A 26,965-nucleotide genomic window follows, 5' to 3' on the forward strand; every position below is an offset into this window, starting at 1 on the left:
AACTGTGGAAACAATGAAATAACGTTGGACATCACAAAATGAATTTGGATTCAGTTCTATCAAATAGTAAAGAAGCTACCAAATGGTGAATAAAATTGGTTTGTCTATATGTTTGATTGCTTATCAGGCAGTCTAATTGATAGTTTAGGAAATATCAGGAAACAAATATTCTTGACTTTGCTTAGCAGTTCACAGTTTTTCAAAAAGGACTGGGGAGATAGCTTAGCAGAATAAGTGCTTGCCTGGCAAGTGCAGGGTCCTGAGTTCAATCCCAGTACCTCAAAAAGAAAAGAAAAGAACAGTACAGAACAGAACACACTCAAACAGGCCAAATAGCTCAGTGGATTAAAGCACCCTCAAGCAGGTGCAGGGGCTGGGGTTTTGATCCCTGGGCTTGCCATGTCGGCCCTGCCCCTGGGGCTGAGACTGAGACTGAGACTGGGCGTGGTGGTGGGTGCCTGTAATCCAGCTCTTGGGAGGCTGTAAACAGGAGAATCATTATGAGTTGATCTAGTAGTGAGACCCTGAACATTCTGTAGACCCTTCCCTAAAAAATCGGATTAAAGTACCTGCTTGAGCAGATGCAGAGACCAGGGTTCTACCCTAGCATGCCCTGCCTGCCCCGCACCCCCCACCCACCCCCACCATGTGCTGACTGAGATGATGACTGAGACTGGGTGTGGTGGCACGCACTTGTAATCCCAGCACTTGGGAGGCTGAAAACAAGAGAATTACTACAAGTCTGATCTGTGTAGTGAGACCTGTACTAAATACATTAAAAAAAAAATAGTGTAGCAGGAAAGACAAAAGTTTCTGGGGCGGGCTTTCTATAAGGCACAAGAAGGCTAGTTTGATACCAACTACACATCCCTTACATTCTGTTCAACCACACCACCACAATAACAACAAAGAAGGCTTCATAAAGTATAAGGACAAATTAACTTCTCAGCCCTTTTTCATAGTGATGAGCATCCACATAAGTATTATCTACGGTCTAAAATTCTCCACAAAATATCATAGTCCACAATATCCAATTCATTTCTTAGTCAAGTGCTCTGATTTATCTCAATATGAACATAATTTCAGGCATATAAAGCCCAGTGAAAACATTTTGGATCATTAAAATCACTTTCACGTGTCAAGTGTATTCTAGTTCTTTTTATTTTGAGTATCTTAACCTCATTTAAACTGAACAGAAAGCCTGAGTGTAGTATCAGTGTACACTGTTTATATTTCAAGTATAGGCTGTGTTATATGTGGGTTCAATGTGAAATTGTGCATGGTTGTATCAGTGGCCTTTTCTTTTTTCATTCCTGAAATTACAAAACCCTTTCATTCAGTGAGGCATACTTCGTGTAGACTGCGAGGAAATCCTTAACTTTGCATTCCCACAATATCTCACATCCTGTTGTAAGACAAAGTCATGCCAACATATACCTGCATCAGAAGCTAAGTGTGCAAGGGATAAGGCAGAATATTTTTTTAAAAATTCTAAACCTCATCAGAAAAAAAAAAAAAAACCAGCCAAAATTTAAGAGTATGACTTGACCAGACCAACATAGCAGATTAGAAATGCCACATTTTCAACAAGTAGAAAGAAAGCTAGGACTCAAGTACCTAATCTAACTCAAGTGCTTTAAGTATAAAACCCAGTTTTTTAAAAAAGTTATATAAATTTTCATGACACTTTATTTGTTCTGAAGTGGAAAGAAGTTATTTATACTTGCTAGTCCCTTAACTAAATTATGTCAGGATCCATGCTCAGGGCATGGAGCTGTTGTCGTTAACTGCTTGCTCCCTTTTAATTGAAATTCACTGTGACATATAGAAAGCAAGAGTTCAAATCCATCTTCTATGAGTGTCAATTCTATGACAAGCCTGCATAAACCAAGGTCTACTTTTTCTCATATTGACTTACTTAAATGTAGACAAGTTTTCAGAAAGGACTCATTGTATGATCCCTACCATTTTAGGCCACATTATAATAGCTGCTTAGCAAACAGTAGACATTCAAGCACAGAAAGAAGGTAAATGCCAATTCCTAGCTCTTGTGATTGCATGTTTATTATTGTTTCTTTATTTCAAACTATGTCTGTAAAATACATGAAGAATTAAGGATGCTGATTTAAATTTTGGACAATATTGCTGTAAGTACTTATCTTTGAAAACTGTCTAGAGTTTCAGAAATAAGGAGAGAAACTTGACCATGGTGGTAAGATCAGAAGGAAATCAGTAATATTTTATTCTTGGTTAAGAAAACAAAGGAAATCAGATCATCTGTAATTTCTGTGCCTTAGAAATTCTGTGCAATTTAACAGCTTGACTATATGGAAAATTGTGGGTTTAGTGGGAAATATTTCAGATACACACGTTACAGGAAAGGTACCCAAAGTGGTCTTTAAATCATCGTATACACTGCTCTGCGTGGCACTGTGTGGTTTTAAATAGGAATTGTTAGGAAGAAACCTAGAGTGTTTATAGGTAAAAACAGAAGAAAGATTGTGTTTCATATACAAAGTGAGGAGAAAAACAATTTGGAAGATTTTTTAAAAATAATTACCCATGTGATAACTTTCTTCTTTACCAGTTGAATCTGCTTTTATATAATTATGAGCTATGATAAAATTTTAAAATAAATGAAGGCCATAGAACTTTATTAAATCACAACTATCAACACTACCACAATGGAAAGGAGAAAAGAGAAAAAGGAAAGAAAGAAAGGTGAAAGGAGGTAGGTGTTTGATCTCTGATTCCTCTGCACCTGGGGATCGGAAGTATAGACCCTGGAGTTTGACCTAGTTCAGTTCAAGCCCTTATTCTACCACCTTCGCCTGTCTCTCACTGGATAGAACTTTCAAATTCTTGTGCTTTGTTTCTTCAGCTACTTAGGGGACAACAATAGCATCTAACTTATTCAGCTGTAGTAAGCCTTAAATGTTTGAAACCATCTTATATTAGGTACTTAGTACAATATTGACCTAAAGTAAAAGACAGAATAAATATTAGCTCTCATCCCTGTTATGCTATTAATAAAACATTAGGGTGCAATAAGCTGCCATGCATGGGGTGAATCACCACAAACCTCATTACTTGGAAATCACATGAATTCTATAATATCTACCAATTTATACCACTGTCACAGAGTATTTAAGAAATAAATTTGAAAAAATAACATTTTAAATACTTCACTTATGCCACTGAGCTAACTCCCTGGCTCCTTAAAGTTGAGAAGGATTTGTGTGTGTGTGTGAAACAGAGAGAGAGAGAGAGAGAGAGAGAGAGAGAGAGAGAGAGAGAGAGAGAGAGAGTTAGGATAGATATATACCTACTTTCTCTTAGTTCACTGAGAATGAAAGTTTGTATAAATATTGTTTAGACAAGATATCAAGTCTCCATCTTGTCCTCTGAATAACTACTATGAAAACAACAATATGTAATGTATTAATTATTGCAATCATCCTACTAACCTGTTTTGAAACTGTTTCATTGTTATTGTATCTTTATTTCTCATTAAAATGAATTTAAAAAATTTTAAAAAATACATACTTTAATAAGTGCATTTACATGTTCTATGTTCTAAGGATATTGTGGGAGACCAGGTGTGATTTGGGGGTCTTTTATAAGCTGGCCGTGAAACAGCCCTATGCTGGGGCTTTGGGATGACAACGTCTCTGGAGACCATGCAAGTAGGCACAGAGATTCTCATAAAGGTGGCACCTTCAACTGATGAAGAGAAAGTAGAAACTTCGATGATTGCTGAAATTATATGTCAGGAGACACTGGTAAAAAAAGAAAGGAAAAAATATTTTTTTTTTTTTTTTGTCAACTGAACTGTCATTGGCTGGATAAAGGTGGAAGGGGGAACTGGCATGATAGATTTTGTTAAAGTTACTTCCACCTTCTGATTCTGATTCCACTGGTTCATTTCCCAAAGAGTTACATTACAATCATGGGAGCACAGACTCACAAGCACCAGGCTGTTAGAGGTAGTCAGGCAGTGGGAGTAGAAATGCAAGACTTCACTCATCCAATGAGACCCAGGCATTAAAATTCCTGTGGCTTGTGGATGTTGACATGAGTAACGGTACATAAGACACCCTGTCCTGTGCAAACCACATGCTGAATGAGTGCAAGGAAATCACTCCTGTGGGTTCAGAGAATGCCACAGATGTAGTGTATGGTTTCTTCTGGTGGAAAATTGACCATTTAGGCTTTCAAACATTACCCAGATGAAATTCTTCTCAGCAAGTAAACAATATAAAAAGTTGTAGAGTCTGATTTGTTGCTGTGAATGGGATCCAGTGTGTCCATCTCTGTAGGTAAGACCACATCTAAAATGATGCATTTTTTTGGACTGAATGCTTGAGCTCCTCCAAACTTCACATGTTGAGCCTTCAACCCTCTCCATATGACTGTATTTCGATGTAGGTCTGGTGAGAAGGCAATAAAGATCAAATTAAGTCTTAAGGTAGGGTCTCTAATCTGAGAAGGCTGGAGATTTTAGAAGAAGAGGAGGGACCAGCATGGTGTCTCCATCATGGGAGGCTACCTGGGAAAGCTGAGGACTTCAAGCCAGGAAGAGGTCTCTGAAGTCTGCCAGGCAAAAACTGAGTCAGTGAACACACTGAGTTTGAGCTTTTCTGCTGCCAGAACTTTTTGTTTATTCTGCTCACAGTTTCTCAAGCACTGTAAAACAGTGAAAGAAGTGAGCACAAAGAATGAAGCCAGACAATGAGTTCAAATTCTGGCCTTGTAATTTATAAGCTTTGTGTCCTTTGGAAAAAATATATAATCTCACTGTACATGTTTCATTTCTAAAATGGAGACAAGATGCTTTCTTCATAAGATTATGAACATTTGGACATTTGTTTCATTACTTAGCTTTCCATGGAGGTGGAAAGTTTTCTATGTCTCACACATCTATCTGATAGTGGGCACCCAGAAATGAACAAAAAAAATTTCTGCGTAGACAGGGAACTCATTCTCTACTCTTGGGAGGAAAGATGATTTCATGCATTATTGAAAGTTTATGACCATATGTGATGATTGAATTATAAATTACATATCATATTGTACATATATGACTAGTTTCCTAGGGAAGAGACAAGATCTTTCATTAGAGTCTCAAAAATGAATGTGACTCTTCACAGATTATGAACTAATTACAGCCCTATGTACTAAATTTGAGAGTAACATGACTTATCAAGACTTGGAAAGGCCAGATGTGGGTGATGGGTGTAGGCTGAACACAGGCAGATGGAGCACAGACAACCTGCTCATTTAAGTGTTGACCTTTAGATGCCTTTTGAGCATGTCTAATATATAATATATTATCTATTATTGGGCACCGTCTTATTTATTTCCCTCACTTCTGAGACACAATACCTGCTACCCACAACTCGAAGAAAGAAAGGTTTATTTTGGCTTACAATTGTGGAGGTTTCAGACCATAGTTGGTTACAAGGCACAGCAGCATTACAGAGGTGGATGGCAAACAAGGGTTGCTTGTAGGATGGAATACAGGAAGCAGAGGGGTATCAAGGAGGAGGGAGAAAGATAACCTTACAGGCCATACACCCGACTCACCTCCTCCAACCAGGTTTCATCTCTGAACATCACGATTCAGCTATAAACTTAATCAGTGGACTAATCCGCTAATGAACATCAACCCCCCCATGACCTGATCACTTCCCCCAAATCCCTCCTGTGAGTGCATGTTGAGTACAGAGGACATCAAGATATAAACCATAGCAAGTATTTTTTTATGGATTTGAGTCCATATGTGTTGATTTTAAGGGACAATAGAAAGATGCAATTTGAAAATGTTCTGGAAGGTCCTATAAGTCAGAACATGTCATGGGTACTCAATCTATTTTATAGAATGTTGAGAATACAAGGAAAACTATACAGTCAAACTAGTGGTTTTAACCAAGTATGACCTACAATCATGAACATCAGAGCAACCAGAGGCAGAGTTTGGTCACTTGTGACTTACACTGGGGTTAGTGTTTGCCTTGCTTGGACATATTTTACTTGACCAAGAATTGTCCATTGTTTTGGTGTAAGTAGACACAGAAATTTTATTTTCTATGAGCCAACCAAAATATTAAAATGTGCTAAAAATCCATAAAGAAAGAAAAGTTCCAATTTGGCTTGACCTTTGTCAAATTGGGAAGCATTTAGAAACCCATCCCCTTGTGTCATGAAAATAGTTATGCAATAGAACAGCCATACATCTGAGAGAAAATTAATAAATCTTCATATTTCCTAGAACTAATGCCCTATGAGCACTACATCTCTATTGACTCTCCCTGGTCACTGAAATGCTGACCTATACAAGGCTCATGTGTTCTGTATGTTTTGGGAATGCTTTGATGCAGCTGTTAAGAAAGGAGAGCCCTGTTACCATTCCTAGAGTTGTAACTTCCTCCAAACATTACAGGGTCTTCTCTGGCAGCAGAGAGCACATTAATCACCCATCAAGAAGTAAAATAAAGCTGACACTGAATCTGGATTCAACTTAAGTAAAGGGTGATTCTGGCTGATGAAGTGGAATTAATCACAAGGAAAAAAAGTTGAAGTGGCTATCTCCCTTGCTCTGGCTTAGCAACACAGCCATACAGGATGCAGCAAGTGCTTGTTAACATTGGTGAACTTTCTTAATGTCTGCAGCACTATTGAGATCTCCTTCTTACTAACTACAAATAGAGGAGCTTTGCTGTGTTTCTCATGGCAGTGAGATCAGAAGTGTCTCTAGTGATGATCGAGACAGATGTCCCTAACTCCACACTCTTTGTGGGTAACCTGGGTTATCACCCTCATTTTTTCTTTCCCATCAATGCTCACTACAAACTAAGTGTCATATGGAGTGTTGAGTTAGTTCCTGTCCTGTCAGGGTCAAGCATGATTTTGCACAGGAGGAGCTGAATGGAGATTCTACCCAGGGGGCCCCAATCCAGCAAAGAACTTTGATACATTTTGGGCTGACAATGTGATTTTCAACTGTTCTTAGTGATGCCTCAGAGCACTTTAGATCTCTGTCCTGTGCCAACCCAGTGGGAATGGGTTGAGTTTGTTTCTTTCTTTGGGAAGCTTATAATTCAGTCCCTTGGGAATATTTCCTGAGAATTCAGATCTATATTGGCGTAAGGGGAAGGGCAAGAGATGAAGAGTGGGCATTTCTTTGACCCCTCTGGATTCAATAGTGCATCTGGCCCAACATGTGGGATACTTAAAACTTTGAGTGTGTGATACTAATAAATAAACACCTACCAAAGAGTTGAGGTACACCACTGTGTCAGGAATACTACTGACATTGCCACTGTCCCCCTTAGTCCCCAATCCTTAGATGTTGAGAGATTAACTTAATATGCCTGTGGTCTCATACCTGGTAAGTGGCAGAAACCAGTCTTTTAATACTGTCATTCTAGCTGGTTCTAGACTTTATCAGGTAATTTTTAATTTGTGTAATTTGTGGAGATTATATTTCTGTTCTGAATTAATAGGACTTCAATTTCTTTAAAATTGATCAATTAAATCCTGAACTCTTATCATGCTCTCTGTAATATGTTCCTTGTCATTATGCAGGGAAACTCAAGGAACCTTTTGTTGAAATACTGGGTCTGGCCTGATTATGGTGCAATTGCTCATATTCTTTGAAGAGGCAATTCTCTGTCTTCATAGTCGTCACTATCTGTACTTGAGAGGCTATCTGAAAGAGTCATGATTGCAGCATGCTGCTGACAAGTAATGCACCATTGCCATCTAATGTAACAGAGAGTAGTAAGCTGATTTACTGCAAGGGATAGTGAGCTAATAGGAAGTACTCACTATGCAATCAGGGACTACAATTCATTGCCCTCCTCTGCTCAGGGGCATCTCTCCATAGCTCAGGACACAGAAGTCCTATGCCCTGTTCTCATGCCTAACAGTTTACCTGAAGAAAAAAAAAAAAAAAAAAAAAAAAAAACTTTACTGAATCCAGGGTCATGAACTTTGTTTTCTGATGAGACTAGGGAGGATGATACAATTATTTGACTATTTTTCTTTGAACTCAGCAGGAAGCATTAGCACCATCTATTCCAGAAGCCACATTTTGCTAAAGACTCTGTGCTAATAGCATCAGAGCAGATAGGCTGAGATTAAGCTCCTTGTGGCTTTGCATCATGACAGGGAAGGAAATGCTTTCCCATCCTTTCATGTCGGCACCATCTCTTATTCCCCCAGGGGAAGCAAATAATGGTTCAGTGATTTTGAGGACTAGTTACCGCATCTTATTACTTCCTTGCTTCCCTACTGATCAGACAACCTTAGGGGGCCTGGATAGTCGCTTTGCTTTCTGCTGTCCTTCACAGTAAATTTTTGATCTGCTGATGAGAGTTGGATCATTCCTAGGAGCATCCAGAAACCCAGCTGGCTGAGGATTTCTGATCTGCCATGGAGAAGGTCTGGCTACGCTTCTGAGCTCTGGAAAGCACGGTGAAGTAGTCAGAGTCACTATCCATCCAGCTATTTCTGTTTCAAGACTGTCCTATCCCAGCAAGTCTCAAATAGTATCAGTTCTTCCAGTAAATTGACCTGGATTCCTTTCCATTTATATGTAGTTTCTTTGGTTTTCTATTTTTCCACTATGCCAAGCTAACACATCGTTTAGTTTGGTAACATTATATCCTGTGTGTTCTACTGGATCTGATGTTTCTCTGGTGATAAGAAGACGGCTACTTGGAACATGCAGAAACTTAAACTTCTTTTACTTCTGTTGACCTCTTGGTGTGACTCTTAAAACAAGTAAATTAGATTATGCTTTTTATGGCAATTTTGACTTTAGAAAGTGAAGAAAACGTTACACTTCATTGAGGCAACAGACAAGTTAAATGAAATTCCCCCAAAAGTAACACTCCCTAGAGGATAGAGTAGACTCTGGTGGCCCCTTAGACTTCCAGTGCCCTTGCTTTCTTCATGAGGTCCTGCCTCCACCTCCAGTATTCAGTTTGGTTCAACACTGACTACAAAGTTCAAAGCAGAAGATACACATGGAGACTCAAATTATCTTTATTGTCGAGTTTATGAAGCTGGTTACACTATACAGATGTCTCCATAGGATTGTACCATTGAGATAGTAGAAGTGTGCATAGATTGCAAAGGGGATTTAGGAAAATCTCCTGGAGGGGGAGATGTCTGAGCTGAGTGGGAGTATGATAACTGCAGAAGGGCAGAGGGAAGGATATAGCAAGTCATAGAACATGACTAAGTTGAGACTGGCTGCAGGAGCCTGATATTAATAGAGGGTAAAATATGCAGCCCAGGGATATTGATAATGTGGGAGTTGTTAGGCAAAGACAGCATGGTCAAGCATTGCTTAGAAATCCGGAGGGATGCCACAATCTTTACTCCAAGGCTTAGAGTCTAAGTGCCTACAGTATATCATTGAATCACCCTTTCCACCAAGCCAAATTATTCTGGCTTGTGCCATGGAAGCCTTAAAGTGATTTTAATCCTAGCACCACAAGGGTCAGTGAGAAAAAGAAACAGATTTGCCAAACCCTTGCATATTTACTTTGCCTAGACAACATGAGTCCCCTCAACTCTGGCAAATGATGTCGGCTCTAGCTTGAGAAGCAATTGAGAGCTTTGTGGAACTCTAGCTTGCAAACCCTCCATATGGGTCCAGGCCCTAATTTGTTACAGGTCCATTTGAAATGAGTTGGGCCATTTAGCCAGCATGGAGATGGTGCCACAGCATGTCCTACATGAGTTTCGTATCACTTCTCTCTCTGTTTTGGAGTCTGAGTGCTGGAACAGCCTCTTCTTGGTACTCTCATCAGGGGGTGAGTGCAGTGGGAAAGAAGATCCAACAAGTCATGAGGCTCTAATTTTGGTGGTAGCACATCTGGCAGGCACACGGTGATGTCTGAAGTGCATGTTAGGGTTGCATAAGGTCCATCTCTCTCTGTCTGCAGCCAGCGGAGAAAGTAATCAATTTAGCATTATGATTGTCTTTCTTCCCATAAAGAAAACTACAACTGCCTGGTCTAATGAAATAATTCTTTCTTTCTGCTTTAATCAGCTGATTGGGATGCTTTTTTAGGATTAAATAATGGTCATATAATCTAATACAGTAAAAAGAAAATCAGCAAAAATAGCTAGATAATGAAGAGTTATTACTCAAGCCACTTAATTCTTTATCTATCCTTTCTTATATAGATATTGAATTTTAATATCTGCACAAGAGCAAATATAATCATAGAATTCTAAGGGAAGCAGAAGTTTTCTGTCAACAAGTATAAAATATATGAATTATCATAAGGTTTTGTGAACAAAAGCTTATGAAGCCTATAATATTTATCATCTTCTTAAAAAGGACTAGGAATACTAGATCACAGAGAATGTTTTCCTCTGCTCTAGGCCCAGAGCAGGATTTTGCATTTGGATTTGGCTATGAGTCTTACTGGGTGCTGTAAGTAAATCACACCTAGCATCAGGTACTGAATTGCTACTTACCCCTTATATTGCCCTGCAGATTCTCATGGTGTCATGAGAGATGGTCCAATGCAGGTGAAGGAAATGGGTTTTGATAATAGAAAACCAGAGCTTCCCATTTCAAAGCTGTGTGAATGTTTTGAAATTAGATAATAATTCTTTATTTTATTTTTATTTTTTGTATTTTAGGTAAGGGTCTCACTACTAGACCCTCACTACTAGATTGAACTAGTAGTAATCCACCTGTTTAAGCATCCCAAGAGCTAGGATCACAGGTGGGCGCCACCACACCCAGTCTCAATTGCCATCTCAGCATGCCCCGGGGGCGGGGCTGGCAATGCAGGCCTGGAGATTGAACCCCTGGCCCCTGTGCCTACTTGCAGGTGTTTTAATCCATTGAGCTATTTGGCCAGCACTTAGAATAACAATTCTGAACCTTGGTCTCTTCCTCTTTACAATGAATACTGGGACCCATTTTGCCAAGTACCACTGTTATCATGAAAATAAAATAAAGCATATTTATAATACCTGGTACAGAAATAGGTGACCTATTATTCTTACTATTTTAAAAACTCTTTAAAATGATTTAATGTTCTTATTACCCTTGTTTCAAGGAAAACGGATAGCATGTACGAAGTTCAAGGACTCTGAGACCTTCAGGTCGTAAGGGTGGTCCTGAAGAGAATTGGGGTACATGGCCAGATCAAGGAGCTTCCCACAACCAGTGCCCATTCCTCTGGCCACCTTACTCAGGCACTGGACACAGAAGGAAAGGGCTTTGGGTAACACCAGCATCATTACTACTGACTAATCCCACACAAGCCCCAAGCAATGCACCTAGCTGGGCCCAGCCAACTCCCACAACTGACATTGAGTTAAGCCACAAAAATATTGAGGTTTTCAAAAGGCAACTTTAAAGGAAGTGTTATATATTACATGTTTTATATTTCCCAAGATCTAACCCCCTACCTCATGTAGCCATCATGATTTATGTGTGGACTGGCTACTTTTTCACTTTTATATCTTTATTAGACCAAAACACCACATACCACAGCCATGAATCTCTGCAAAAAACACATTGATTCCAAATCACTGGACTTTCTCTCCATGCTTTTCATAGGCATGTGTGCTTTACACAGGGGTGTAATCAAATACCTATGAAAGTGCATATTTATTGAGAACATATGTCAACAGTATGTCAAATCTGTCTATAAATTATAAGAACAAAAATGGTTATGAAAATCTCACAGAAATAGAAAGTTTGGAATTATTTTCATATTTCTCTCAGATCTGTGATTTTGTAGAAAACAGGAGCCAAAAGTCTCAGAAATTTGACCAAAGCAGTAATTGTACTCAAAATGTTATATTTAGCATTGAGTTTCCAGATATTAAAACAGGATCGATGAAATAGAAAATAGGTAAGAATGATTATATTCATTTTACTGTCTGAGAAAACTACCTATCATCACTTATTGAGATGAGATAGTTTCTGGCACAAAATCCTGTGAACAATAATGTAATAAAAATGCTTTTATTAGAGTCCCTCATTGATAATGAGTACCCGTTCAAAGGCAAGTTTTCAAGAAATTGCAAAAAAAAAAATTGTTTCATGGGGATACTTCTTCTAGCGACCCTGAGTAAGACTACAGATATATTGTTAAATTTTAATTCAGTGGTAGTATTTTCCTATGACTGGTGAGATACCAGCAAAGAGATGATGGTTGGCGAGAGCTGGGGGAAGCTTCTCCTGAGGAAAAGTAGTGAGAATTAATCTTATTCAGTTCCTGCTGTGAGGTGAGAGCAGAGTTGACCACTGAGATAATGAAATACATAGACAAGAACAGAAGTTGTGCGAGAGAGAAATCAGATCTAGAGCCAAAGAACCATCACCTGGAATCAGTAGCTTGAAAACAAGGTTGACACGATGAGAGATCAGGAACAAGAACTGTACAGCCCGAATGTCAGTGGTCAGACAGATGAAATCCACAACTGAGAACATTTTCTAGAGGGCAGAGCTACAATTAATGATGCTTGAAATGATAAGGATTAAACTGAAGACAGCCTTACTAATGTGTCATTAGAATGTCGTGCATGCTACTGTGTACGAATGTGTCATTGGAAGATGACCTACACTACCTGTGGCACATTCCCAATATTCCAAGATGTTTTTCCCACGTGTTGAAGAAGTGTTACTCTAGATTAAGCTTTCACTGGATCCTCAATCAGATTATTGTGACATTCATTTGCTTTACACCCTGGTTTTCCAGGTGGCAAAGCTACCTTCTATAATGACCTGACATCCTCCCTCTATGATGGGTATATCTTTATATCCTCCCTCCAAGATGGACACAGGTGTATACTTCTTAGATTTACACATAATAATTTCTCTGTCATGTCTTGTTGATCAAAATAGAGTCACAGAGTTTATTCAAGTTTATGCATTTACCTGCACATCCACTTACAGAATTAGATCCAAAACTCATTGCTATAATAAATTCAGAAAATATCCTTAATGAAACTCAGTTCTACAAAAATGTAGGTGCAATTTGTTGGTCACAGGTCAACAAACATTTTCTGAAAAGGTCCAGATACTGAGTATTTTAGACTTTACAGGTTATATGGTCCCTGCTTCAGCTATTCCGTTCTGCCATTGTGAATGGATGAAAGTTATAACAGACAAATAAACAACGGACAAACAAGTATGGGTACATTCCAATACAATTTTATTTACAAAAAAAACAAAAATAAATTTGGTCATTAGGGAAGTTTGTCAATTCCTGATATAGAAAGAGAACATAAACACACAGGCAAACACATTACATCTTAAAACTATATATATGCAATATATATTTCTTTTACATCTTTTTAAATTTAAGGGCATTTTTTACCTTTTATACAAATTATATATGTGGTATGGTATTCATCTGATCTTTGTAATAGTAATCTGATACTTATTTTTATGAGAGATATAAAGAAAAAATAAAAATAGAATTCTGTAGATATGATATATTTTAATTAATTAATTAATTTGGCAGAACTAGGGATTGAACTCAGACCCTTGCGCTTGCCAGGGAAGTGCTTATTCCACTGAGCATGATCTATTTGTGCTACAGAGTTTTGATTGTATATGATTACTAAGGTTCTTCCTCTACAGAAATAATTTTAATTCACACAATGAATAAATTTGAGTTGTGTGAGTTGGTTCTTTAAAGGTTAAGATACTGCAGTTGTACTAATGTCTGTAGATGATACATCTTTGGTTGGATCTAGGTATATTTGCAGATAGCTTACAGAAAGAGAGTTAAGACTTAAAAGTGCATTTTCACTTGTTATTAATCAAACTATAGTTCTTTTACCAACAAAAAAGAAAAAGTTCTTTTTACATCATTCATGGTGTACCTTTAAAATTCAGTTCAGCTTGGGTAATTAAAGGGCCAAATTCATGTTTTCTTTAAAGAAATTTCTGACATTCAGCATTGCCATTTTTCTATGTCGTGCAATTAAAAAAAAAAACAAACAAGATCCAGATGATACTTGATGAGAGGCATGAAGTTTTCTTGGAAATAAAATAATGTCTACACTGATTTTTATTCAGATCACTAAATCTTTCATCTTTAAAAACAATATGTACTTACTGGTTTTGGAAGGTTGTTGTACAGTTGCTGATTTTACTATTGTTCATTTAAAAACCTTTCAACATTGGTACTAAATGTTGAAGCCCAAACAATACAAATGCTGTTTGAAAGGATTTTGTTTCATTTCAAAGGGTGACAAAAAGTTCTTGATTTCTGATTCCCTATGTATTTCCTGCCAGTTTTTACCTCTCCATTTGGTGACCTTTGGATATGGCAGGGTGACAGAATGAAGAAGTTGGCATGGGACACTTGAGCCAGAATCTGCCTCCCAGCTCAGCCATGCATGAGTCACACACACGCGTGTCCCTGTGCTTCTTCACTGGTGCCTGGAGATCAGTGCTGCCTGTCACATATTTATGCAGGGAAATGAGCAATGTACCACATAGCATGCAAGTGTGGTACATGGCTCTCTGCTTTTACAGGGTAATATCTTCTCTACTTTAAAATCATCTTTTCATTTTAGGATAGACATGCTTTTCTTTCTTTCTTTCTTTCTTTCTTTCTTTCTTTCTTTCTTTCTTTTTTTTTTTGAATTTAGGACAGGATGTACAGGGTGTACAGGGTATACAGGGTATACAGGGTATACAGGGTCTCACTGTATAGATTGGACTTGGAGAGATCCGCCTACATACAGCCTCCCAAGTGCTGGGATTACAGGCGCATGCCATCATGCCCAGTCTCAATCGCCCTTTCAATGCACTCTGAGGGTGGGTCTGTCATGGCAGGCCCGGGAATCATACCCCTGACCCCTGTGTCTAAGCAGGCACTTTAATTCACTGAGCTATTTGGCTGGCCCTTTTCTTTTCTTTTCTTTTCTTTTCTTTTCTTTTCTTTTCTTTTCTTTTCTTTTCTTTTCTTTTCTTTTCTTTCTTTTTTTCTTTCTTCTCTTCTCTTTTCTTTTCTTTTCTTTTTTTCTTTTCTTTTTAGCACTAGAGATTGTACTCTGTTCCTTCACAGAGTGCTACATGCCCTGCCTTTTCATCAGAAATTTCAAATTTTGAAAAAGAATCTTGCTAAGTCTCTCAGACTGGGCCCAAGTTTATGATTGTCTCACCTTATCTTTCCAGGATGCCTGGATTTCAGGCATGTGCCACCAGGCCCAGCTATAAACACCTTTTGTAGCACAGCTCTTGTGAAAATAACAGTGTACAAGTAAATAAAGAAATGTGGGAAGGATAAAAGGCACACTGTACCCCTTGGCTTTCAGGAAAGTGAGAACACCTGCTCTTCACATGGCTCTGACTTTCAGGAATCTGTTAACCACAGCCAAAGAAAGAACTAACAGTTGAAAGAGGGTAAATGCTAAGCAATTAAAGGGCAGTTGGAATGAGCTGAGATAACAGAATGGTCACCTTTCGTGCATGGCACTCCCTTTTCAAGCAACGAAGATTTTCATAAGTAGTGCTCAAAATTGTTCACACTAGAACTCCACAGGATTTATAGGCAGAGTTCAACTACAAAGTCTGCTTGGACAGAAAATATTGCTTGTGTTTGCTGAAGCAGAATTGAGGGAAAACTCTGGAAGAATGTGCAGGAGTAAGTAAAGATCATTTTGCCCCAAAATTTGAACATCTGTCAAGTAGATAAATATTTGATGATGATTTTTTAAAGTACAAATATATGTAATTACTAAAAGACCTGTGTATAGCTGGACCTTAAGCAGATTCAACATTAAAGAGCCTGTTTTCTAACAGTATGGGGAAGAAATGAAGAATAAAATCGATGTGAAAGATAAAATAAAATAAAATAAAATAAAATGATACTATAAAAAATATTCTCAATAGGTGGCTCTTATGGGAGCATCAGCTGCACAGCCTGTCCGCAGAAATTAAAGTCCAGGAAGGAATTTTTTTTTCAGTTTGTAGAATTGCTAATCCATAGCAAAAGCAAAACGTTCTTTGCAAACTGATTTTGACGGTTTTCTCATCTGAGGTGTGAAAGAAGCATTGTTTCAATATTACGCATTTTAAAACCATTTTGCTTTTTCTTTTCTCGAAAAACAATAAAATCCCTTTACCTTACCCACCTTTAACTCTGACATCTGTTCTTGGCAGAGAGAGAGTTCTTAGAAAAGGAATTATAGGGAATCTAGAAATGACATCCCATTTTTCTATCAGTAGCAGTTATTTTCCTAAGTAATGTTTCATCCTGATTATTTATCCACTGCCAAGCTATCATCCCAGGACATCCTGTAACAAGTTCAGCTGGTGTGGTGGCTCCCTGGGGCCAGACTCCCCAGGGCCCTTGCTCACTCGCTTTCTCTCTTGGTGTGTGAATCAGGCTTCCTGCTGGTCACCTTGATGCTTTTCCAAGCAAAGCTATGCCACCGTCTGTCTGCTAGATTGAGAAGGCCCACTCTGCAACTTTCCTAAGGAAATTCTGTCCTATTGATCATGGGCTGAGAGGGAGAACATTTCAGTAACCAGATGTGTGGAGTGTGTGTATGCCAGCCTGCCAGAGAAAGACTGCTTTCTTGTAGAAATGAAACAGAATTTATGAGAAGAAGCAGACAGTTTTTGCTCCTGCTTGGCACTGTGCATAAGAAAGAAAGAAGTCTGTGTCTTGGTTTTCTTAAGGATTCAGTGGCAATGAGTTTTAGATGTGTGTGTGTGTGTGTATATGTGCACAGATGTGCTCCTGGGGGAAAGAATTTGGGAGAGACTGGGGAGAGCTAAGAGAAACCACACAGGTAAATTGATCGCTGCAGCAAAGCAAGGCAAAATCAGCTTGAGGCGGAGACCTTTCCCTTTGGAATAGGTGCTGCTCAGAGTTTGAAGCCCTCTGCTATAGACAAGCCTTTGAATCCCCACCACCAAAGCCCGGGTGGGGCTTGTGCTGCTCCACAACAACGGGGTGGGGCTGTGGTTCCAGGCAGGGACCCGCAGTGTCTTGTGAGATCTCCTGGTTGAGATTTTCTAGGTTTTGCCGGGGAAACCAGGCTGCTCAGACTGGATCTCTCACATGTACCAAATTCACACTTGTGCATATAACTAGTTTTTGTGTATCTTAGAAGATTTTTTTTTTCTGGTGAAAACTACACTATGATTCTGAAACTCTAACCTTGACATTTTTTGCAGTTTAACTAAAGTTAAACCTTGCCAACCTCTCCTATCAGTCTTTAGGGCTTAGTGGTTCAATCTGCAATTAATGTTAAGAGCAAAAACAGAAATGTTAGAAGTTACTCACATTTGACCATTTGCATGGGGCAGCTGAAAAAAGTACTTTCAAGGGTGACTTCAGTGCCTACTGTTCAGATGTGAGCCTGGAATTTGGTAAAAATACTTCTGGAACCCACTTCAAGCTGTAGAAAACATCACTCTAGACCTGCACCGCCTAGGAATTTGTTTCCATCTTAGATCCTGGCTTAAGCAGCAGTGAATTGCTTGGAGATACTGCTTTATAGGCACATTTTTACACATTTCATTACCAGCAGGAAAGAACAAATTTTCCTCTCCAAAAGCAGACAATTGTTTTTAGGCTTGATTCTCCAGTGATGAAGGAGCTGTGAATCTCGGAGTGTGTGTACTTTGTGTGTGTGTGTGTGTGTGTGTGTGTGTGTGCGCGCGCGCGCGTGCGCACAGGTGCACACTCATGTGCCCTATGTGCCTAAGGATTTGTGTCAAGGAGGGCGAATAATGTATGATTGCATTTGAACTGTGGGATTGATACTTGGAAACACTTCGCCAGAAGCATTTAATGATTGTCAATGAAACAAATAGTGTGCAGGGAATTAGCTTCCTTGTTTCATCTGTAGTTCTATCATTAATCTAACTTTAACTAACTAGCCCCCTAGAGGGCTAGCTTTGTGATTCTCTCATAAAATTGTCCAAGGGAAAAGCATGTTGCTGACTGAAGAATATGACAGAGGGCTTTTGTGTGCCCTAAGAAGCTTTTCAGATGGGAAAAGGGGACCTGCTAAAGCTATGCCAGGTAGACATTATAACCAGAATTGCAGTCATACAGAAACAATTAATAACATGCCCAGTGCAGACGGTCAAGTCCCTCCTGCAAAACACAAAAGAACAGAGATTCCTTTGGTAAAGGGCACCTTCTGAGAAGGAATAGTTAAAATCTAAGGACGGTGATCCTGAAGCACATGGTAGGATCTTTAACTGACGTGTAAAGAACAGGAACCGTGCATTTCATCATTCAGAGAAACCTAGGTCAATTTTCAGTGTTTTCATCAATTTGTTAAGAGTTTAGTCAGTCAGTGACCATAACTTTACCCAACTTCCCACTAAAACGATGAATCAGTCCTTTGAACCAGTAAAGGATTCACTGATGATGAAAATAAATCAGGGAGTGGAGGGTTCCTAAGGAAATACTATGTCGATAAAATACACTATTGATGACACTATTTGTTCTTTTCAATATGTAATGTCTGGATTCTAGAATGGAACTTGTTATTTTACGTAGGAATGAGAAAAAATAATCCAGAAAAATAATCTCTGCAATAATTCAATCACCAGCTGTCTATATTATGATTTGACCCTGCTAACTGTTTGCTCTTATTTTCTAGCCCCAAATAGTTGGAGGGTTCACTGTGGTCTTAGTTTGTGGAGTTCTGCTGTTAGGCTTCTGATGTCTTACTTTTTCCATAAGTTCTAGAGCTCCAGATTCTGACCACTTTCAACGTGTACCATCTTGTGGATAGCATTCGTGTTTGCCTTGGTAGTCTTATTAGTTTTGGACTTTAGCATCTGCCTGGTATTATTCATTTCTTGTGTTTATTTTTTAAAGTTTTTATTTGGAAATGGTTTTAGATTTTCAGTACACCTTTCCTTCAATTCTAAAAAATATACATTGGTGCAATGCTATGAACTCAACCACAGAGTTTATTTGGTTTCCTCTAATGTTTCACATATGACCTTTTCCTGCCGCAGAATCAAAAGTATGACACAATATTGCATGTGGTCCTCTCATCACCTTGGTCCCCACCAATCCATGGCTGTTTCTCAAGTCCTTTCTACACAAGTGAACTTACTCCCTTTAAGTACCTGACAAATACTGATTACAATTTTCTTTCATCTGAGTGTGTCTTAGGTTTGCTCACCTAAGAAAGTTAAAGCTTTTTAACTTTCTTAGGTGAAAGTTATGGTTTAGGAGGACACCAGAGAATTGAAGTGTCCTTGTCACTACATCTTGCCAAATGGTGCAGCACCTAATCAGGGCTTACTTCCTGTGAGGCTGGCCTTGAATCCTTTAGTAAGCTGGTAGCTACCAAGCCCCACTACGATTGGGCTACTATTTTGTTTTTTCTTATTCCATTCATTAGACATGAGTCCCTAAAACTAGTCCACATTTCAGTGAGATGGAATTAGACTCCATCCTTTGGGAAGAAATACCAAAGAATTTGGAATACATATTAATAACCACAGTGCTCAATAATACATGTTATTTGAGAGATTTCTGAGGTACTGTAAACACCCTGTCCTCCTTAGTGCTTTGCTTATTAATTCTTACCATCAATTTTTACCATACAAGAAATAGTTGTTGCTATAGTGGTCTAATAGCGATTTTTTATTTTCTTATTTTTTCTATGTTTAAGAATATTATATAACAAATATTTGCCCATTTTCCCACTTATTTGTTTGTTTATAATGGCTGGTCATGGATTTCATTATTGGCGTTACAATTTAATAGCTTTTCTTATTTTGTTTCAGAGTTGGCAGTTGGGGTTCTTAAAACTTTTTGACATCTATCTTTAGTACTTCTTTAATTTCTGGAACTTCAAGATGCTCCAGGATTGTTTTATGCTTTCCTGGGTGCTGCTCTATAGTGAGAAAGGAATCATGGCTCCTATTACTGGGGAAAAATATATGGAAGTCAAGATGTGGCCTCTAGTTTTTTTTGTTACTGGGCAGGCACAGATTTATTCCCTCATTGTACAGAACTAGGAAGTAAATACATACGTGTATGCATGAATACCACAAGCTGGACACTCTGTTGATTTTTCTAAATCAATAAGCATGAGAGGATACATCTGCTGCTCTAATCCACCTTTCATTTGATTATGTGGATTTTTTTTTCTGAGACGCTAAGAGACTTGGCACCCATGATTTCCAGCCCATTTACTTATTTGTTGAACTGCAATATATATGTAAAATACAGCCACGCATTTCTTAATGGCAGGGGATGCACTCTGAGAAAAGCACCGTTAGGCAATCGCCTTACTGTGCAAACATGGAGAATACTTAAGTAAAAATAAACTAAGGTAGATTATGATGCTAGGAGGAAACACAATCTTATGGGACCATTGTCTTGTATGTTGTGCCATTCAGCACATGACTGTAGTTTCAGAATTGTTAACCTACGTGCTGAAAAGACAGACAGGTCAGCAGCACCAGTGTGCTCACACACAGCTCTTTATTTTTGTCTGTCGTCTTATATTTTCCAGTCAAGGCTCTGTTTACCAAATTTACTTGGGTCAGCTCATTTTTTGTTTTGATCCCTTCAGTAAGGATTTCTTATAGACTCATAATATAAAAATATTCCTTTGTCTCTCTGCATCCCCCGTACTTTTGGCCTGTTTATTTTTATTCGCAGGTAGTCAGGAATACTGTTTGTAGTGTGTGGCTTATAGGTTTGAGAAAGGCATACTGCACAGACGGAACAGAGTTTTGTCATAAAAATTTGCCTGTGCCCCTCCCTGTAGCCAATTTTCCTTCTCAAGCCCCTCGAATAAGTTTTACCTGATTTTCACTCTCATTCTTTTGGCTTCTGAAAGGTGTTATACAATTTGCTTCTTGAGTCTGGTGTCTTTCACTTAGCAATATAAATTTAAGTCCCAACTATTGTTCATGCTTTTATATTGTTGAATAATATTCTATGGTTTGTCTGCAGCATAATTCACTTACCCAATCAACTGTAGAAGGACATCTTGATTGTTTCCAGTTTTGCCAAATAATAATAATAATTATTATTATTATTATTATTTTTGGCAGAACTGGAGATTGAACTCAGGGCCTTGCACTTGCCAGGCAAGCACTTATTCTACTAAGCTATCTCCCTGACCCCCTGAAAAATTATTAATACAGATGCCATATACATTTTTCATATAATTTCTGTTTAATTTACTTGTATAAATAAAGTACCTAGGATTAGGATTAAATTCCAAATGTGATAAATATATACTGAACTTTACAAAAAATTATTCTCAAAAGCAGCTATAACTCTTAATATTAATAAAGCTAGCTAAAAATGAATAACAAATGATCATTAACTCACTTTTTGCTTATGCCCCTGTAATTCAGAATATATGGGATAGTGTTTGTTCAAATTATTTATTCATCATAATTACTTTTTCAGTCCCTCATGTAGTTTTTTAAATATGTGGATGCCATTTATTTTGAGCAAAATACAATAATATGATAAAATAACTATGATAATTTTAAAGTAATGAATATTATAGAGGCTACCTTTCTGGAATTAAGGTAAAATATTTAAATTTCAATAACCAGTACCTTAAGATTTAAGAATTTAAGAATTTAAAAACTTAATCAAGTTTCAGGAGATCAATGAATGTGCCAGAGGGCTTTGGAAATGTTCACAAAATCAATAAAAGAAGCATTTCACCTCAATTCCCAATATTCTCATGGGGCAGGCTGAAGTATCTGGTCTGTTTGTTTTAAATTTAATTTGGAGACTAAAGAATGCAGGGGCACAAGAGGGAAAAGAAATAAATTGGAAATATAGGAAATTTCTCCATGGCTAATATAAATTAACAAGTAACTTTAAAAAAAAATTTTTTTAAAAGAAAAATAATATAATGACCTCAAGTACTCCTGGTCTTTAGGAATGAGTGATTAGATATAGATATAAATATAGATATAGATATATAGTATGTATATAGTACATATGTATTTAATACATATATATATTTTTTAAGGTAATACTACAAATTAATTTGACACATATTATTTGGACCAACATATAGTATTGTGCATTGGAGCAACACTGAACTGAATGGGTAGTAGACTTAGAAATTGATTTTCATAATATTGGATGTATCATTCACCCGTTTTCCATTGGGATGGAGAACAGTTTCTCGGTTATCATCCCATTTCTCTGATGTGGAGATGCATTATTTACCTATCACAGGATAAAGCTGCCCCGTAACTAAATATTTTGAAATATTAACCATGATGTGTTGGTTCATGCCCTGAAATCTACCGTGCTGCATGGCTGAGGGTTCAGATGCAGGAGGAACAGTGCTGCCCTGGCACCCGTTTCTAGGAGGAGGAGCTCCTGAGGCAGGTGAGCAGAGCAGGCATCAACAGTCTTCCCTGGCAAGGACGCTGTAGTCAAGAGCAACTGAGTTCCAGAATGTGGATAGCGCGTCCCCTCCCACTAGGCACCCTGACTATTGTTGCCATCTTAGTCCTTCCACACTTAAGAAACTCAAGTTCTCATGTTCCCTCTTAATCATATAGAAAGTATATGGCTGGGTTCTGGAAATACTTCAATTTCATAGTTTCTTGGGGAAAGGAAATTATTTTGGGTGAAATTTATGTTAGATGTTGTTGGAAATTCATGTTAGAATGTTAGGCAACAAAAGGCGGAGCCAGGCTTGAAAAGCTTGGAGTCATTTTTCTGTGAAGTCTATTCGGAGGTGTTTGGAGAGGTGGGAAGCTTATTTGGAGGCATTACCTTCCCCGTGACATTCCTGTTCCAAGAAGCTGAGTTCTATGTACCTCACTGCACAGTGATCCCCAGCATTGGGAAGAGACCTGGGAAAACAGAGACAGGGAAGACAATAGGCACATTGGTGCTTTTCTTTAGCCGATTAATAACTCATGTCTGATGGATATAACTGAGTTCCAGACTGCTACTGTCCCATTAACTTAGTTTATAATTGTGCACATGATTTCAATATGCTACACACAGTATTTTCCTTAAAAAGGAAAATGAAAAGACATGCAATGAATAAAACTTGGATGAAGTCTTACATACACATGTACATATTTATCATTCATAAAACTTGGATGAAGTCTTACATACACATGTACATTGCACATTTCTATATATCTACATAATCTCTCTCTCTCTCTCTCTCTCTCTCTCTCTCTCTCTCTCTCTCTCTGTTGGCAAAATATACACACACATTTCAGAAAAGGAAAAATTTGTATAAATATGTTAGTACTAAATTTACTGAGGCATCATGAGGCTAATCTAAGTTCCCTTTGGCCTCTACAGATACAAGAGGCGCTAGGCTGGTGGCCGTCAGCATCCAGACCTTGAATAGTACGGCAAACTGCTGCTCGGGTAGCCTTGGTCTCTGAGATTGCTGCAGGCGCAGGTTCAGCGTCTTCTCTAAGGACCAACAGTGCAGTTTTCTGGGATATAAGCGTTCCTCTATGGTCCCCCATTAAGGGTAACACCATCTGCTGAAGAATCATCACACTGTTTTTCTTTTCCTGAAGTGTGTATACATTTTTGGCTGACTCTGTATATATAGTGCTCTAGTTTTGATGTTCCCCCGTTCCTGTGCAGAGTACGTTGTTGAAGTCAGTGCTTCTCTTCTCCCCTATGGTGTATGCCATCATTAGCTAACACTGTTCTAACAGCCAGAAAGGAACATACTAGGGAAGGGAAGAAAGAAGAGGTGCAATGAGGATAGAGGCTGGTGGTGCAGGGGTCCCGCGCATTGTCTCTCACGTGACAAAATGGACAACAGGGGTTGGATGGGCAAATGCTTGCCTAGCAAGCTCGTGAACCCTGGTTTCGGTCCTCAGTACCAAAAACAAGCACACAAACAGACAAACAGGACAGCAATACTTTTGTAGAACTTGCTGAGCAAATTGTGCTATGATGAAAATTAAGATATACTTTAATGAGTAAGCTATTGTCAAGCTTAAGGAGAGGAATCCAAAAGGAACAGATTTATTTGAATAAAGGTCCAACCCAGTGTCCTGTGCACAAGTGCCGCCTTCGGCTGTGGAGTCTCAGTTATCCTTTCTGGGTGTGGCCCCCAGGCCAGCCTGAGTGCTGGCGGTGCAGAAGCTCAGCCCAGGCGTCCTTGCGTCCCTGTATCGATCTGCTTTGCAGCAGCTCCACCTATCGGTAAGAAGCAGCAGGGGCCCGAGCCATGAAACTGGCTGAGAGGCTGGATTCTGGGAGCCCGACTATGCTGTTGCTGGCTACTAAAAGGCGGTAGGACACGGGACTGTCATTTGAACCTGCCGCCCTTAGTTCCTCAAGCAGAACTGAGGGAGAAGTTGTCACCGTGTGTTAGTTTAGTGCCAGCGCTGAGAATTAGCTCCTACACACGCAAGGACAGCGCGAGCATCTCCAGGCTAAACGAAGAAAAGTGCTGAGGATTTCAAGCTCCACGTCACTAACAAATATTAAGGAAGATTCCCATCTCTTGCAATCCCTGTCACGCCTTTCCTTTTTGTTACGTGTCAGGTGGTTGTGAAGAAGGACCTCTTTAAAGTAATGAGGTTTATATGTTTGATTAAGGGCCTCCATTCTGCAAATAGACTTTCTGGCTTCAGCATTGCAGGGGCCTTGACTAGTAGGCTGCCTCTCCATGTTCCAAAATACTTGCACCCACCCCGTCTTAGGGAGAAGGATGGCAGTGAGATAGGCGTTTCCTTAGCAGATGCTTGCTGAGGTATTTTGATAGCATTGGTGGTCAGATGGAAGTATTTGCCAAAAAATTCAGAAACAAACGTTGAACATTGCATGTCCTTAATTTTTCAATCTAAATGTAATCAGAGGCAAATGCATTGGAGGATGGAGTGGGAAAGGAGAGACACTGTATTTGCCCACAGGGGGCTCTCATCATCTTATGGGTAGCTTTAAAGCTACCCACTGCTTCTGCCTGGCCACTTCCTCTTCCTCTCCAAATTTAAAATGAGTGGAGAAGAAAGGTGGCCGTGCTATTTGTGGGGTCTAGGTAGTGTCTCATTATGGTTTCAATCTAGAACATCTCTGCAAAGTCTCCTGTGTTCTGAGGCAGGGCTTCGTGAAGTGATGCTGTGTGGGATGCTGTACTCAGCAGTGGGTGAAACCATTGCCAGCTTCAGAGGTGTAAGTGCTATTGTGAGTTCTGTTCAGGTTAGAGCAGGCGAGTCGAAACAAGTGAGTTCTCCTGTTTCTGCCTCCAAACCTGCAAATATGGCTGAAACTATGAGTCAAAAAATACCAAGCCAAGCCAAACCAAAGAAACCAAACCAAGGCAAGCCAAATCAAGCCGAACCAATCCAAATCAAACCATAAAACACCTGTCCTCCTTTAGGTTGGCATCAGGTGTAGTGTCTCAACAAAAGCATATGATCAACTCAGAGCCCTTCAGGGCAGGATGGGGGCAAGTGGAGGGTGATTTCCTTCATGTCTACAGCACTCACACCTCAATTTTGAAGGGATTCACAGCCAGTACAGAGCACATGACCATTCACAGCTGCATAAGTGAATGGCGTCTAGAATCCAGTGCCAGGTGGGGCAGCTGCCATGAGACTGTCATCCCAGCACTCTGAAAGCCAGAGGTAGGGGAGTCCTGATGCTGAGACCAGCTTGGACAACACAATGACACCTATCTACAGAAGAAGGAGAAGGAGGAAGAGGAGAAGGAGGAAGAGGAGCAGGAGGAAGAAGAGGAGGAGGAGGGGAAGAGGGAGGGGGGAAAGGGAGAGGGAGGAAAAGAGGAGAGGGAGATGGGGAAGGGGAAGGGGAGGGGGAGAGGCAGAGGGAGAGGGAGAGGGAGAGGGAGAGGGAGAGGGAGAAGAAGGGGAAGGGGAAGGGGAAGAGGAAGAGGAAGAGGAAGAAGAAGAAGAAGAAGAAGAAGAAGAAGAAGAAGAAGAAGAAGAAGAAGAAGAGGACATAGACGACAGCGATGACAATGACAATGGCGGCGGTGGCGACGACAAAAGGTTTGTGTGGGAAAGTAGCTCTTTGTGAAGGTATTGTGTTAAATCTGTAGTTCCACTCACTCACTCAATCAAAAAATCAGCAGCCTGTCATTTGCTATCAGTTTTCCATTGATAAAATAATAAAATAATTTTAAGAACTTAAGGCAAGAAGGTAAACATGAAGGCAACAAATCCCTTCTTTTGTTGGGGGGTGCAGTTTTACTGGGAATCAAACTCTAGACCTTGCACTTGTTAAGCAGGTGCTATGCTGTTGAGCTATCTCTCCATCCCAGGAAACTATTTCTTACTGTACAGATGATGAACTCAGAAATGAGGAGACTATGATAATAGTGCATTCCATCAGGGTTCAGAGTAGTACAAACTATGATTTAAAGTGAGGCTTGGAATTAAAATTTTGTTATTATTAATGGACAGCAAATGTAGTTTTCTCCTTGTTGAATCTCAGAACCAGTTTTAAATGTATGCTTCATCATTCAAGAATCAAGAAAAATAGTATGAATCAAAAATCATTTCCTGTAATAGTTTCTCACCAAGCCATTCTCATTCAAGCAAAATGCATCAAGAGATGCTTGCTAGTAATGAGAGCCTTTGACACCATCTTAAGAAAGGGGACAGCACAGTCCAAATATAGAACAGATTTAAGTCAACCAAATGAGTCAAAGAATTGGCATCCCTTCCTCCAAATAAAACACATATGATGTATATTGTATATTCCACTGTACATTCTAAAGTTATAAACAAAGCACAATGTTGAATTTTTGTTTGAAAAATAGAGATCAGACTGTTAATTCCTTATGGAAATTTTATGCTAATGGAATATGAGGAAGAAACAGTGTATCCTGTAGAACTTGAGTAATGGAAGAAAAAATAATTGCAGTTGGGAACAACACAGAACATTAAATAAGTCTGTGATTAACAAGTAGGCAGTGTATCATACACTGAGTTAGTGCGGAGTAGCTACTGAGGCTCTGGAAAAGT

Source organism: Octodon degus, unplaced genomic scaffold (assembly GCF_000260255.1).
Source record: "Octodon degus isolate 3935 unplaced genomic scaffold, OctDeg1.0 scaffold00088, whole genome shotgun sequence".
Taxonomy (NCBI): domain Eukaryota; kingdom Metazoa; phylum Chordata; class Mammalia; order Rodentia; family Octodontidae; genus Octodon; species Octodon degus.